Here is a 12960-nt window from a genome sequence, read left to right on the forward strand (position 1 = left end):
TGTGGATAACAATATCTGTAGAATAAAGTGCAGATGCGCATTTAGCCGACCCTTAAATATGCTTGATTTTTGCAAAGTATTCGTATCCAGTCCTAGTGATACTAAAAGACCTCTCAATTGTACAAGTCATGAGAGAAGCAATCCGTATCTTTGATAATTTTGTCAGTTGTGTCAGGTAGGCTTTACTAGTGTTTCACGAAATCATAGGTCATCTTTCAATTCACAATCATCTGGATTGAAATTATGTAAAGAATACCACTGGCATATTTTTCAACTTCTGTTGATGATATTTTTAAATTTCGATAAACCATTCTTTTCAAATAAATGGCATCAGGGGTATTTTTGAAGGGATAGATTTAATTTAAAGCAGCTCAATACTTAAGTGTTTTTCAACATTAATTCATTGCTGTAATAGCCTGATGACATTGTAATGTTCTGTTGCGTCACAACGAAACTCTGCTGGTGCTATACTAAAGGCATTGGGGAAAAACAAGTGAGCTCATTGTGATGAAATCGAATATTTGCAGGATATTTAAATTACCACAAGTCCTATGAAGACTCTTTTATCAACACTAAGCAGGTTAATAAACAATTTTTCCCTTCTCTCTTCCATTTTATATACAATTTGCCCCTTAAATTCCTGTTATTCACCCGAATTAGTCATCTGTGAGTGTTCTCTTCCAAAATATGAAGGCAAGGCTCAAGGTACCCTTAGAAATCGGTGAGGACGTCTTAATGGACTCGCTGGAGGTGATATAGGTGAGCTCTAAGGTGGGACAGAGCCAACTTCTTCCAAGTAGATACAGCGTTATTATCGATTTGTGCACTCCAGGGGGACAGCGATGGCTAAGAGAGGCATGAATCATAGTCTTAAAGTAATTTTTGCCAAATTCACATAGAGTCCCATATTAATAGATAAATTTTGAGTACCATTTTCTATACTATTTTATTCGCAATTTATAATTTAACTATTTGGTCTACTGCATTTAGCTAGATTTGGGTACAATTGTATAATCTGATACCATTTGTAAAAAATGTTCGAAAAACTTCTAAAACCCCTTTTTTCCAATCTCCAGCTTATCTTTTTCATTTCCAACTTATTTTAAATCTCCAATTTTCCCAATTTACGACTTGCCCATATATTTTTCCCTAAGGCCAAATTTTGGATGTAACGCTTCAATTTTATATCTTCATTTATCTTTTCTTTACTCCGCTTCTCATCAGTCCCCTTTCATGTGCTGAATTCACATTTATTTGACGTTGACGAATCTCTTCAAAGTATCTTAAAGAATCATGCCTCGATTGTACTAATGACTTTATACATTCTTTTTATACGCATTTTCTCTTTTATGATACTCAGTACATACTTCTCCCACCTGCAATTTAAATAACTCAGCTTTTTTGTCATAAAATAATAACATTTTTCATCGGTGCAAGAATATCAAGGAAAAATAACTGAACATAGGAAATATTTTGACTAAATATGGAGTTATATAGACAGGGATTTAGCGGATAGAACGTTTGTTCACTCATCTGAAGATCTCGGGTTCAATTCCAAAATGATTTCTTTGGAAAACTGCATCTAAAAATATGAGCATTCAGATTTTCCCAGCTTAATTCACTTTATGGCATAATATTACCAATATATGTTAAGCAGAAAGATGAAAATGAATCCATCTGAAGATTTTTATTTTAAATTTGTCACGAGGAACGCCATTTTCTATTAGATTTTAAGAGATTTCGTCATTTTCTTTTTATTCACGGGATAACCTTGCTCTTCAGCAATTTTATTTCGATTGGCAAAAAATACTGCCGCCATTATGTCAAATATTATACCCCATTTGTTGTTAGTATTCATTTTACTCGCAAAGAGGGCAGCAGCCATCAAACTTCAACAGCACTTCGGCCGGTGTCCAGCTCAATCGTTTGCAGACGGATGGCAATCTTGAGAAGTTTGTCACACAAATTTATACGTTTTGTGGTGCAACATTGTGTTGATTTATGTTTCATCCTGAATTCCTCTAAATACTATATGCTTCGATAGGAATTTTCATTTATGGTAAAATTTGGTTTTCATTTAAAAATTTGCAAGCGATCATGAAAAAAGTTCGATTTGTAAACGAACACTGTTGATGCAAATTTCACGTGTGCCCTTTTAAAATTTGGAAAGAAAACGATTTTCAAAGCTGAAATGTCTATATATTTTAATTTTAAGGTGAAACTGCCGGTGCGGCATTATCGATTCTGCGCCCGTCCATCGGCTCGTGTTTGAAGAATAAACCTAGTGAGTAGTATTTTTATATTATTAGTCTTGAATTTAGTTTTGACTGTCGCATGTAAATCGCTTCATCAGGTCGTCCTCTCACGGCCCTGCAGGTATTCCTAGAAAGGGAAACCCAAATCCCTCCTTGTTGGCAAGTGCATGAATTATGCATTATTCATTTGCTGCTCCATTACTGCGATTACAATTTTATTGTTGAGTCCCCAAAAATAAGAACGTGACTGTGAGTAAAAGTGAAAATTGTTGAGTAAAATATAATCGTAGTATTTAAAAAAAACAATGGCGTCATCAAATTAACGAGGTAAAGTCATGCTATTGTCTTTCAGTGATAGTTATAGTGGTGCTTTCGCGATTACCTAATTTGAATTAATGTTTAGTAGTTCTCAGTTGGTAGTTTGCCACCTAATGTGTCAGTACCCGAGACCTAGATTTGACTGTTATAATGTGGGTTTTCCATAAGTCATGCCAAATTAGAATAAAATGAAAAAAGCTTATTTTTCATCGGCGCCATTCCTACCATCCTTTCCGTCCATCTACTTTTGGATTAAAAATAAATTAAATGCTTGATTCTCCCAACTTTTTCCGAATGCAAGCAATTGTTCTGGTTTATCCTTTAGAGATGCTGACTTCATGGAGGTCTTAGATACTCAGCATTCCATAATGTGTGCCCCATTCCAAAATGTCACCTTTCCCTAGCTCTGATGTTGAGCATATTGCAAATTATTGTTCTTGCCCTGCTTTGGTAATTCTTCTTCAGATACCATGGAAATAGCTCTCTGACCTTGAGTACATTGATTTTAAAATATTGCTCAATTATTTCCCTCTACATGACTTCCACACCCTGCCTCTATTGCACAGAAGTTTTAAATGAATTTGAAGCCAAATGTGAATTCAGTTGAATGTTAATATGAAAAATGTATGTAATTCTCATCCCTTAATGTAGCCATTTTATTAACTAATTCTCAAAGTGGTTGCGGAATAATCATACAGTTCTGTATTTGACCAAAATTAATAATTTGATTTCAGAATCTTATTTTTCATCCCAACACTCCATCCTGTTTGGCCATTTCCATGCGTTTCCATCATTTCATGCTGTTACCTTTGTAGTGCTGTCAGTTAGATGCATTAACTTCATTTTCATTCGTTACAAGTATACCTAATGTGAAATCTGAATTTTCAACAATTGTAATTACAAAATTTGCCATAAAAGAAAAAGGACACGCCCTCTCGGCACAACATGCTTCCATGGTGGGCAGTCCCTTTGAGGTCTTGACTCCCATCTTTTTCGACGACAAAATCACCTTTGGTGTACTTTTCAAAGGCCCCTTTGCCACCTTTAAGTGTCTAGCAAATATATATATATATATATATATATATATATATATATATATATATATATATATATATATATATATATATATATATATATATATATATATATTCAATTGTTTCTGGCTCAACCTTGTGGAAATTCATGTTAATGAAATATGAATGAAATACTTTGTGAATATATTCTATTGTTTCAGGCTTCACTTCGTGGAAGTAATTGATATCCATTATTGAAATAGAAAGAAAGACTCGTACTTTTCCACAGATTTTATTATACGGCACGACGCGTTTCACCGACTTGCGGCATCATCAGGTACCATTGCGGCATCATCAGGTACCTGATGAAGTACGAGTCTTTCTTTCTATTTCAATAATGGAAATACTTTGTATTTTTAATTTCATTAATATATATATATATATATATATATATATATATATATATATATATATATATATATATATATATATTGTTCTTAAAACCACTGGGACCCCATTTATATCCACTCCAATTCTCAAAATCCCTCCAGCAGAATGCAATCATGCTGGGTGCATGACCTTCCTTGTCACAAGTTCCCTTCCACAACAGCACCTTCTTAGATATCTCCCGTCCCCTCTGACTTCTTCCTATATTTCAAAGGATGTCATCAATCTCCTACAATGTCAACTCTGTCCATTTTTTTATGTTGGCCAATGCACCACGCCTCTCAATATTAGAAGTAATAATCACAATGACAATGAAAACAATCCTCCCCATCACCCTCCCTCCCAGTTCCCCGACATGCAACTACTCTTCACAAAACTTGAGATTATTTTTACAATATAACTATTATTTCCTCCCTCCCATTGACAGCCACACCAATTCATGTAAGGACACTGTAATTAGCGAGCAAATGGCAATTTGAATCCTTCCAATCTCCTGGGCTAAACCTTCCCATTGCTGTTCTCCATCCTCCCCTGTTCCCTTAGCAACCAATCATCTATAATGCATGTCCCTCTTTATCCGTGCACTCCCCCCTCTCATTTTTCACTCTAATCATCCTATCAGGACCAATGAAATATCAGGTCATGAGTGTTGTTTCTTTTCCTGTTAAAATTACCTCTATTTGCATTGGCATTGTCTCTAAGTAGATAATTATTTTGATGCGTAAATGACAAGAAAACCATGGATTGTAGATGAAATGATGAGAAACATAAATGAAAGGAGAAAATGGAAGATTGTAATTGCAGAGTTGGGTAGAAAGAATCATAAAGAATTGAATTATTAACGGAGATAGGAAAATTATTATTTAAACCAATGAAGATTCAAAAGAGATGGAAGGTATAAACAGAGGAACCATATGTTAAAGACATTGGGCCAGCATTCTGAGAGACAGAAAGAGAAACCACTTGGGGCTTAGGAAAACATTGGTTGCCTCTTTCTTGAAAGCCATGTAAACATTGTTTTGTTTACATTTATTCTTATCCTATTCCTGTTGCACTGACTTCCTTATGCACTCAGCAATGCTTGCAAACTCTGGGCTGACTACCAAACTGAAGCCTGATATTCCTTGCTTATTTTATGGATTCTCCACCAACTTTCATCTATATCTCCAGTTATTCCCATGTCTTATACCATTTCCTCTACTTATGTTGAAAAGCACAGGTTATAATAGATATCCCTATTCCACCCATGTTCATAACACTGCCCATTCTGACTATTCACCTACTATTCACACCTTTGCAGTCTGAAACATGTACAGGTTGCAGGTAAATTCACTTTCCCTCCATTGTACTCCTATTTTCTGCAATGCATTCATTAATTCTACCCGATTCCCCTTATCAAATACCTTTTCAAAATCTATCAAACAGGCAAACACATCCTGATTGCCTTCTAAGTTCCTGTCTATTAGTAACCTCATTATGGCAATGGCATCACGCTCTCCGCTTTCTAAACCCATACTGGTCTTCATCTAAGTAATCATTTACCCTGCTCCCCATCCTGTTCTCTCCTGAGTGCCACTTAAACTGCATGGAAATCCAAACTTTTTTTATACTCCTCACATCTGGCTACTTTTCCCTTTTTGAGATGTGAACTAACACTGACCGGACAAAAACCTCTGGTCAAGTTTCTCCTTCATAAATGCTATTAAGTGGTCCATAAAATGTCTTTCCCCTTAGTTTTCCTAATGTCTCAAGTAGTTCAATGGGAATTTTACTTAACATCATTGTCTTATTTGTTTTCGATTCCTTTAATATCCTTGGTATCTCACCATCAATTATGCTTGGACCCAAGTCAACCTCTTGTATATCATCATTTACTGATACTCTTTCTACATCTGAATTTTCTTGTGTGAAGACTCTACCTTATAGTTCCTCAATATATTACTTCCATCTCTGTTGAATCTTTCCTGGCTCATATATATTCATATATCCAAAATAACCCCTTTAGGCTTTATGACAGAGTTTGGAAAAAGTGTCAAACTTAGAGTTGATTCAAAAATATTCACCAAGGTGGTCATTGCGGAACTCAGCAGATAACGTCGAAAACCATTGTTCCACTTCTTGAATGACATTATTTGTGCTGTCAAATCTTGGACTCACAATGTTTGTTTTCGTGTTCTGGGATTTAGAAAAAGTTATTCAGGGCAAGAATGGGAGAGTAGGGTGGATGTGGAAAAATTTCAGACCACATCATTTCAATGCCAGCAGTGCCGTGGCTGGAGTTGCAGTTAGTGGCATGGTCTTGATTGCTGGTCATAGCGTGTGTGCTCCTGAAATGGGGTCATTAGTTGTGGAACCCAGCATGCTGACACCTTTGGACCCATGCAGCTCTGCATGAATAATGCTCCACACAGTTTCTTTGCTGAGATCAGTCTCATTCATGATCATTTGAATGGTTCCTCTTCATTCTAGTAGGATGAAGTCCTCTTCACTTTCTTCACTGTGGCAGCATTGTCCGTGAGTGATGGCCTTCCACTTCTTGTATCATCTGTGAGAGGCCAGTTTGAATATTCCTTTCCGCTCTTACAACTATGTCATGTGGTGGGGGGTATCACTTACGTAAATGGCATCATCTCACCATGGCTTTTCCAGGTTCCGTAGCCTTTCAATGAATCATCTTAATTGTACTTAAATGACCCTCCATCTGCTGCATACAGTGAGTTACTTCAATCTATGGCTTCTTGAAACAAAACAAGTAAACATTAAAAGCTATGATGTACAGCTTATGTAATCAAGGATCAATCAATGTCGAGAATAAATTTTATCCAGATATCTTGGTTATTTCTTGGTAATAATCCTGGTGGCAGCAGAGTAGGTGGTGGAGTCTGCCAACCCTGGGGTCGCAGGTTTGATTCCCGCCTAGGTAGTTTTTCCACAACCTTGGGCTTGGGTGTATGCAATTGTCACATTGTTAAATCAATGTTCAAGGTCCCATGTATAGGTGGCAGTGCTGTTTTCGGACTAATTCTAAATATAGAAATAATCACTTGAAAACAATATCCTTACATATGATGTGGGTGATCTCAACTTGGGTCCAGGAATGCTAAATAGCAAGATAGAAAAAGCACTGAGCTAAAACTAAAATATACCAATCGATAGGAATAGAAAATATATTCAAAATTACTTACGAGCTAAGGGAAACATTGAAAGAAGGTCTTTGGGCTTAAACTTGTATATACATAGTATTAATGTCTGAGAAATTTGGCGTGATGATTTCATCTGACAAATTTTTATCCCTGTCTTGTAATGAAGTGACAGTAGAGGGCAGTAATTTTAATTTTACCCAAAGCAAAGTTAGATGTGACAATCATCAATAGAAGGTTTTATAATAGTGCAAGTACTGAGATGAAGATTGGTTTGGATTTAGAAAGGGAAGAGGAGAGCATGACATAGTTGCAGTAATGAGAGCATTAGTGAATAGGAGCGTTGAATGTAATCAGGAGAGTTTGAGTGCTTTGTGAATTTTGAGAAAGCATTCAACTGGGTAGAGTGAACAAAGTTGAAAGAAGTATCACAGATTAGAACGGAGGGATGGATGACTTCTTTGAAACTTGTACGTGAGCTAGGTGTCTCAGACTGAGATGGATGAGGGTTGTTTGTTATCACCAGTACTTAAAGTGGGGTATGTGCAGATTTTGAACTGGATATAGAAGTAGGTGATGAGGTGATTAAGTTGGTGAGGTATGCAGATGCTCAAGCACTATTTGGTCAGACAGTCAAGGTGTTGCAGCTATTATTGAGAGCTTTCGAGGAACAATGCCTGAGGTGCACGGAATAAGGATGAACTGCAACAAAACAAAACTAGTGAGATTCTGGAGAAGTACAAGAGCTATGTTATACATGAAAGTAGGAATATACTGAAGCAGGTGTTGAAGTTCGTATATTTAGGCATTATGCTGGAGGAAAAAGGAGTAGTGGTGTGGGCCTTGGGAGCAGGATGGTGTTGGCCGTGATGATTATAGGAATGCCAAGAGAAGTTGAGAGGAAAGGTTGTTGGTTTGCTGTTTGATATTTTTACAGTTAAACAGTAAACTGCAGTTTCAGTGTGTGAGCAGCATCATCTTTAGTTGAGGCAAAGAAACTCTCCTTCGTGCCGAGCAAGGAAGGGCAAATTTATTTTTCCCTTGCTTGTTGAGCACAAGAGGGAGTTGTTGCCTTCACCTCATCCAATGATGATGCTTATGCATTGAAATCTGAGTCCTGCAACTTTTTTACTGTGGTTCTATAAAAAGTTTCCAACAATAAATTTTAATGGAATAGAGCCAGTTGTCAAAAGAGTGAGTTTTATTTACAATATTGGCAAAGACATCCATATGGAGCATAGCTCTGCATGAATTAAAACTAAGTCTTAGAGGCAAGTGGATGGCGATATATTAGCGGCTTTTGAGATATGGAGAAAATAAGTTGTATGTAAGGGAACTCAAATGCTGAAGTTGTAAATAGTGTAGGTAAAGAGAGGAAGATGTTGGAAATACGGAAAGAGTAGAAAAGTGGGTGGAGGCAATATTGAAATAAATCTTGATAGAAACACGGGAGACAGATTTCGAAGGGTGTGATGGAAGGGGGAGCGTTTAGTATGTTGAAAGAGAGAGAATAGGCTTTTAAGACATCATAAAGGTGAAAGTTAAAAATATAACTTAAGATGGAAATTATGTTGGACATGGGAGGTCGAATGATACATAGACAATAATCATTGTCAGGTAGGATCTAAAAATTGCCGTTAGTAGGTATAATACTCTGATAGATCAACCATTAAAAAAATCTGCACTTCTGATTAATTTTAGAATATTTAAATAAAATATTCATAGACTCCCCTCATGGTTCTCAATGTAGACTTGGTAGAAGGGCTTGGGCATTCTGATGGCCCATAGAGTTTTGCTAATGTGAGCAATGACAATTACTCATGGTAGACCTGACTGAAGGGAGTTTCTGAGCCTATTTTAATCATTGTGGTACGGCTGCAAATTATATCTGAATTCAGTGGGGTGGCCTTTTTAGTGATGGTGTCATGTTAAAAACACAACTGGGGTTGGCCATTGGGGACCATCTCAATTATTTATCCCATGACTTCTGAATGAGCACAGTTATGAGACTGAGTCCTGGTAGCTACCAGACTTGACCCGTATGCCATTCCTAGCTATGGGAGAGGCCAAGTTTCTGCCGGCATCTTTGCAAGTTAAAATCAAAAGAAGCAGCACAGTTGACAGAGGAAAGGAGGGATAGCAGAAAATCGGATCAAAACATTTAGATTGGGACTTGAAAATTAGGATGATTTTAAGGACAGAGAAATTAGAAAGCATAAACCAGGATGAGAAACAAATTTGCACTTTTCCAGAGATTTATTGTAACGTATGATGCATTTCAGTTCATCAAACCATCTTCAAGTACCAGAGGACCGTCTTGTTCCTGAAGTTGGTTCAATGAACTGAAACGCATTGTGCATTACAATTAAATCTGTGGAGAAGTGCAAATTTGTTTCTCATAATGACAAACTTCTACTGCATCTCGCCTGAATCTGTTGGATGTATAATAAACAAGGAGATAGATTAAATAAAATTTTGAAGCTGAGAAAGTTCAGATGGAAGGATAGTAATATGCAGTGGAAGGGAAGACAGGCAGCTAAGGGTGGTATTAGTATTGAACCAAAAGTTGGGAGGAAGTGTTGTGAACCGAGAGCTGGCAAGTAGAATATTAATAGTGGAAGTAAACACCCTAAAAAACTTGGTCATTAATGACAACATTCAGGTCTACATGCCAACAAGCAATCATAGGGAGAAAGAAGTATACAAGGTGTACGTACAATAGCTAGAGAAAATTGTGTCCCTGGAAAGTAACGTTTAATAGCCATGAATTGGAATTGGGTGGGCAATGGGGAAGAAGGAAGTGAGTTGAGGGACTATGGTTTAGGAATGAGGAATGACTCAAGAGAGAAAGAAATTTTGTTCTGCAGGAGACATGGTTTAATTACAACAAAAACTTGGTTTAAACAGTACAGTAGACATAGAAGAGTAGATTTAAGGAATAGGTGAATATTCTGTATCCTCTACATGTCTGGGACTGCTGAGATGCAAATGCCATAGTCTGAGTAGGTAATGTTAGGAATTTGAGTAAAAGAAGTTGTCATCATCACCCATGTTTTTCAACATGCACTTATACGTAGAGGAAATGGTAAAAGAAGCATGGGAAAGACAGGGGATAGGCCTGAAAGTCAGTTGGGAATTGATAAAATCAGTTAAATTTGTGGATAAGCAAGCTTTAGTCGGCCAATCAGCCAAGGGATTGCAAGCATTGCCGAGTACAAATTGAGTAGCTTCAGGCGTGATGTGGTGGAAGTTGAGCATAATGAATAACTGGCCATAGTACTCTTCCACTTTCCATCAAGTGGAATAGTGCTACGATCAGTTATTAATGCTGAGTCCATTGGGAAGTCATTGGCAATAGGTTTAGAATGAGAATAAACTAAACAAAACGAATGTTGTCTGGTTTTCAAGAAAGAGGAAGACTGTCAGATATTTAAATTTGGAGTTCATAAACCAGGGCCAGTGGAACAGTTAACATATCTCAAAAGTGTTTTGGATCAAAATGTTGAAAGTAGTGGGTGCATGAGAATTACACTAGGTGAAGAAGCTTCCACAAGGAGGAGGGAATTGATGAGAGGGACATTGAGGATGTTAAGAAAAGACTCATTAAAACTTTGATGTGGAGCATAGTTATGCATGGCATTAAAACATGGTTACTGAAGCAGGATGATAGAAGTAGATTGGAGGCTTTTGAAGAGTACGAGATTTGGAGATGAGAGATTTTACCTGATGATGAAGTTTTACTTCGAAACCCGGGTCGTGTGAATAAATCGTTTTCGTGTGGAACTACAAAGTTAGTCCTTTCATTTATTTATAATGAATCGGTTCCATAAAGTTACGCCAGAAACCATTAATTAATTAAAATAAGGAAGAGCTAGGTATGTTGAGAGAGGCGGTGGGATTGTTGGGATAAATCATAAGGAGGCAGGAGAGATGAATGCAGAGCATTGATGGGATGTCGAGGGGAGAATGTTGGGCGAGCAAGTTAGGGTTTGTACGTAATGAAATGAGTTGGAGAGTATGACGAATTGAAAAACAGTGTATTGTAATGTGGAACATGATATGCTGTCATGTCAGGCAAAGCTAAGGGATGTGTACAGTCATATTCAGTCTGTGCCCATCCAAAACCTACCTTAAACTGTGGTATACCAATTAATGAAGAATAATGTGTGATGAAATATATGTCTGAAACACAAAAATTCTTTCAATCATGGACTAGACTCAAATACTTGTGCATCAAAAAATTTTTAAAAATTTATAAGTAATGAATTCTAGTTATTTACTTCAATTTTGGTTATGCTTGTCATAGTTACTTTGCCTCTCCCTGTCCACTTTGCCTTCACTTATTGTAAAATTATTTGGTTCATTACTTTGGAATTCAAACTGTTTATTATTATAATTTACATATATGGACTCGGTCGTATTTATATCTCTCTTAGTTATTAGCTTTTCCAGTCTCTTTTTCCTGCCCTGTTTTTGTGCGATTAATATCAATTTTCTGATCCAAGGTGATTGATTTCTTGAAACAGAAGTTTGTGTAGAGAAAAAAAGTATGAATGTGAGTATATGTGTACATATGTATGCATGCAACTTAAAAGTCAAACCATACCTTAAATGGTAGACTACCATTTAATGGTAATGATGTTCATAGAAATATATTTGCATTACACAATTCAAGTATTGATATACACAGCATTTGCCAAATTATGTTAAACTATGTGAAAGAAAATTTAATATTCAATAGGTGGTGAGAATTTGTGTTGATTCCAAGTTGAGAAGGCAACATTCTTGGTATTGTACTAATTCATAATGAAATCATTCCTGGCAGTGCAAAAATGATGTAATTTAAATACTCAATAAACTTGTAGTAAATGATTTCAAGAATTTATAGTGTTGGTTGTTTAGTTATTTATTTAAAGTAAAATAACTGAAGTGAATACTATATAATGATTTGACAGAATAGCCCCATTTTGAAGTCTCATAGCCTCATTCCTGAGGACAATGCACGAGTCGGGTATCGAAACGTCGCCCAACATGGAACCCCTGACCCGGTGGAAGACCCGAGAAAACTTCATCTAGCCCCATTCTTCTAATACTTGAAATAACCATCAGAGTATGCTAAATTTTCAGGTAGATTTTTGGTTCTAAAGTGCTGTAATGTAGCCTGGTAGGTAGAGTATTTCCCTTCTAATCACTGGTTTCAAGGTTTAACAAATATGGGTGGCACCCTTGGACTTCCCCTAACAAATCCTATTGAATGATTTCCTGGGTACAGCACACTCAAGAAAACTGTGCATAGAAAGAAAATGGCCGCTGTGCTATGAATATAGGAATTTAATATAGCTCAGTAGAAGGCGGGCTCTACCAGACCAACTAGGCCAACCATCAGGTTGATTATTATTGTTTTCATTGACATTTATTTAATTAACAATTCCAAGTATAAAATCTGAATTAAGGCCATGTATTATGTGTTCTGAAATTATATCAAAATAGTTGGAGTACTAAATGTCTCATTCAGTATTTTTTTGTGGTTAATTATTGTTAACTTGCCTTGCATTTCCAAATAAAGATAGTTTGATAGGGCTAGGTGAGGCGTATTTCAATTGACCACTTGCTTTGCAGGAAAAAAAAGGTTGAAATTATCTGCTCAAGGGAATCCAAAGAGGTTAAAAAGGGCTTTTGAAGAGTTATTAAGTGAAGATTTTTAAAAGACTTTTACTTTCCCCTTTCAGGGGTTAGCTTAGTCTGGGGAAAAAAGTTTGGAACCGTGGAAAAGAAATGAGTAAGGAA

At 36.5% G+C, this 12960-nt stretch overlaps 1 protein-coding gene across 2 annotated transcripts in view; it reads left to right on the plus strand.

The window, feature by feature from the left end:
- The first annotated feature begins 1930 nt into the window (after positions 1 to 1930).
- Positions 1931 to 12960, plus strand: part of DNAlig3 (DNA ligase 3) — a 202975-nt gene continuing 191945 nt past the window's right edge. For both annotated transcript variants that reach the window (XM_071589614.1, XM_071589613.1), the window contains exons 1-2: positions 1931 to 2059; positions 2216 to 2284. The gene's annotated coding sequence lies outside the window, so the exon portion shown is untranslated. The remainder of the gene's footprint in view (positions 2060 to 2215; positions 2285 to 12960) is intronic.

This window comes from Hetaerina americana, unplaced genomic scaffold (genome assembly GCF_022747635.1).
Source record: "Hetaerina americana unplaced genomic scaffold, ioHetAmer1.1.p SCAF_4, whole genome shotgun sequence".
Lineage (NCBI taxonomy): Eukaryota > Metazoa > Arthropoda > Insecta > Odonata > Calopterygidae > Hetaerina > Hetaerina americana.